This window comes from Ursus arctos, unplaced genomic scaffold (genome assembly GCF_023065955.2).
Source record: "Ursus arctos isolate Adak ecotype North America unplaced genomic scaffold, UrsArc2.0 scaffold_6, whole genome shotgun sequence".
Classification (NCBI taxonomy): domain Eukaryota; kingdom Metazoa; phylum Chordata; class Mammalia; order Carnivora; family Ursidae; genus Ursus; species Ursus arctos.
The window spans coordinates 31,364,910-31,369,110 of record NW_026623078.1 but is presented as its reverse complement, the minus strand read 5'-3'; the positions used below and the strand labels follow the sequence as shown (position 1 = coordinate 31,369,110).

General features: G+C 36.3%; 1 pseudogene; it reads left to right on the top strand.

Moving 5' to 3' along the window:
* Positions 1–1,357: 1,357 nt before the first annotated feature.
* On the top strand, positions 1,358–3,285 carry LOC113252617 (DDB1- and CUL4-associated factor 13-like; annotated as a pseudogene).
* Positions 3,286–4,201: the final 916 nt, after the last annotated feature.

Genomic DNA, 4,201 nt, shown 5'->3' with positions numbered 1-4,201 from the left:
TTTGCACACTATTACTCATGTCCTGAGCTAACTTCATTATGGTTACTCTGATTACTAATACTTTCCTGGCTAATCAGTGTCTTTGAGGCCCCTGCACATTCAGCCACAGCCATTCTATTTCAGTCCCTTCGCACCCCATTCCTTTAGCAAATTTAGGATGAAAGACAAACAGACCAGGCCCTAGGGGCATTATCACTACGCATGCTGTTCTGAGCACCCTGGGACTCAGGTCATACCCACACCCTATGATAGCTTCATTACCATGGGTTAAAGAGGTAATATGTATTCCTAAAGAGAAGCACATTCATTCATTCATATCATGACCTGGAATTAGGGTGTAAGAATTTCCCTTTTACTTCAGTTTAGTATTTCATATTGTTGAGGCATAATGTATATAGCAGGACCTGCTCTGATCCATATATTGTCTTTGTCTCTCAAAAGAATTCAGTGAATACAATCCCATATTCTAGCATCAACTGAAAGAATTACAAAATCTTAGCACTGAACAAGATTAATCAAATTACGAAAGAAATTTGTAGATGAAGACGTGACTAAGAAAGATCCATGACTTGCTCAAGATCACACCACTACTCACTTGGTACTAAGTAATCTGCTTATATTTTATTAGTGTGTGACAGAAGTAAACAGAGAAACAAATGGAGTAATTTTCTAGCCTCTGGAAAACTGGGTAGTAGAATATTCTCAAAAATGTGTTACTGATGGGGGTGCATAGTAACAATTTTTGATACAACTGACTTAGGTAGGCTACACTGCTTTGCTAGCATGATATTTAGTAGGATATATTTTATTTATATATGTATATATGTATGCATTATATATGTATATACATGTATTGTGTATTATATAAGCACGCACGATATATGTATACATATATGCTATATGTATACCATGCATGTACATATATTACCACTTTCTGAGAACTGAAGACTCAAAATTGTCAGAAATTTAAGAGCACATGTGACTGTAGACTAGAACTTCATAAGCCAAGATCCAAGCACTGTAGGGGATCTCAGAAGCTCAAAAGGTCTATGAACCAGCTAGTATTTGTATTTTGTATATGCATATATGTGTACATTTCTGCATGTCTGGAATATGTGTTTATGGCTTTTACTAGATTCTCAAAAGGGTCTATCACTAAGAACAGTTTAAGCATCAGTGTTCTATACTCAATTTTATATTATTTGCTCAGGTTCACTCAGCCAAAAGAGCTGCTTTCCTTTGTCAAAATATGAACCTCTTGGATAGAATAATCCATATTTTGTACTCTTTGGTGTTAACCTATTCACGTCTAAAATCTGAGTCAGGTCAAGCCCTAATCAAGTTTAATTTTCTCAACATGAATAAACATGAATATTCCAAACTTAATGGGTCAGTTTTGCTCAGTCCAGTAGAATTCTTTCAAAATAGTAGCACATATCTAAACTCGCATACTGTCTTTCAGGATCCCAAATCAATTCATGCAATGACTGCCAAATGGTATATTTCAATAACTATATCACATTGACACTATATATAAATTCCTGTAAGGAACAGACTGATGGTTCCCAATTACCAAGGGAAATTGGTTGCTGGTATGGTAGAAGCAAGGAGGACTATTTGGAACCCAGGAGATTTTCTGAGGTTCTTTTTAGTACTTCCATGCCAACAGTAAAGATTAATGGAAAACTATAGGAACCAGAAAAGGCAGAGTGACTGAAGATTCAGACCTTTCAGGAAGGAAGGAAGATTTGGATCTGCATCACCAGTTCCAAGAAACTGTGATCCTACCTTACATTCTTTTAAGGTCCCATGAGAATCCGTAAGGGCTTTAAATGCTACCAAACTGGAATGGGTATTCCTTGCTTCCCTTGATGGTCACTGAGATGAAGTCAATGCTTGGCGAAGCATCCAAAGAGCCTGGCTACTGTCCTTTCTGGAGCATGTGATGGAAAGGTCAGAATTTGGAACTTGACAAATGAAAATGTATCTGTACCATATGAACACATGAGGGTTTTGTACAAGGAATATGTACTCATTTATGTGGGACTTCTTCTTCTTTTCTTCTTCCTCTTCCTCCTCCTCCCCTTCTTCTTCTTCTTCTTCTTCTTCTTCTTCTTCTTCTTCTCCTTCTCCTTCTCCTTCTCCTTCTCCTTCTTCTTCTCCTTCTTCTTCTCCTTCTTCTTCTCCTTCTTCTTCTCCTTCTCCTCCTTCTCCTTCTTCTTCTCCTTCTTCTTCTCCTTCTCCTTCTCCTCCTTCTCCTCCTCCTCCTTCTCCTCCTTCTCCTTCTCCTCCTTCTCCTTCTCCTTCTTCTTCTTCTTTTTACTGTTGGTGATGACAATACTGTGAAGTAGTGGAAAATGGATGGACCAAGCTATGGAGAAGAGGAGGAACCAACCACTGCACATGATATTAGGAAAGGAAGTACATACAAGAATTGATCATCACTGGAAAGAAGCTGTTTTTGCCACATGTGGACAGCAAGTAGACATTTGGGATGAACAAAGAACCAATCCTACACGTTCAATGACCAGGAGATTCAACAGTATAGTGTTAAATTTAACCCAATTGAGACATTTCTCTTGGGAAGTCATGCTTCTGACAGGAATATAGTGCTTTATGATATGAGGCAAACTACTCCTCTGAAAAAGGTCATTTTAGAGATGAGAACAAATACAATTTGTTGGAACCCTATGGAAGCTTTCATTTTTACTGCAGCAAATGAATATCACACCTTACATATTTTTGATATGCATGCCCTGTACACTCTAGGAATGGTACACGTGGATCACGTATCTGCGGTGCTTGATGCAGATCATCCTCCCACTAGGAAAGAATTTGTGTCTTCTAGTTTTGATAAATTGATTTGAATCTTTCCTGTGGACAAAAATAGAAGCAGGGAAGTCTATCACACAAAAAGAATGCAGCATGTTATCTGAGTAAAATGGACTTCTAACAGCAAAAATATTATGTGTGGATCTGATGAAATGAATATTTGTCCATGGAAAGCTAATGCTTCTGAAAAATTGGGTGTGCTTACATCATGAGAAAAAGCAGCCAAAGATTATAACCAGAAATTGAAGGAGAAATTTCAACATCATCCTCATATAAAAATACATTGCTTGTCACCAATATCTATCACAATCTATCTACAGCCAGATCCAGGAACAGCACATCATGAAAGAAGCTCGTCAACGAAAGGAAGTGAATCATCTCAAACACAGAAAGCCTGGATCTGTGTAGATTGTGTCAGAAAAGAAGAAATACATAGTGGCAGTTGTGAAATAATGTTTGGTATTCCTAGGAAACCTGACATATAATTATTTGTTACATTTTTATTTGCAAACTCAGTAAATTTTATTTTTAATACTGGCTCTACAATAATAAATTCAGTTATGTGTGTAGAACTCTACCCTGAAAATTTATCCTGAAAGGTAGCCTGGTTGATAAGACTATCCAACATTTTATCCTTGATCTGCTTTCTTATTTCATTGAGGAATACAGCATTTCCCAACTTACCTACTTTTACTGTTAGAAAATGCAGATATACTCTCGCTGATCTATTGTTGTAGATATATTATATATATGACTTTACATTTAAGACCAAACATCTCTTTGTTAACCTTAATATTACTTTGGGTAATTATTGCAATGACTCTTCCTATGATTACTTATAACATGTGGAAGAATTATGTCAGAACTTTCTCGATTCAATTAATTTTCTGTGCTTTATTTGTATTTGGCTTTGTAATTGATACTTTAAAGATGATCACTTATATAATTTTTATAAATAATAATTATAACTTATAGTCAAATCAAGATAATAAACATCCTTTTCTCATAAAAAAATTCCTGTAGGGAACAAATTGAGTTGACTGTTTCCAAACCTAAGCATTTTTCATTATTAAAGTTTGCTGATCTTCTAATAACAGCATCTAAGAGTGCTATTGTCTGCCATAACTATTTGTTTATTTTTTGTCTTACACTTTCTCTAAAAGGTAAGCCTGGTGAAGGCAAGGACTGGCTCATGCTTCATCTGTCCCAGCTTCCTTCTGGGGAGACTTCTGCACTGCAAAGGCCAGAAAGCTAAAAATACCCTTTTCCTGAACGGATTCCAGGTAAGTTTTCACAGGTGACTTATATTCTTGAATCATATACATGCATCTATTCGCATGTGGAATTATGTTAAATGTGGAAAGAAGCA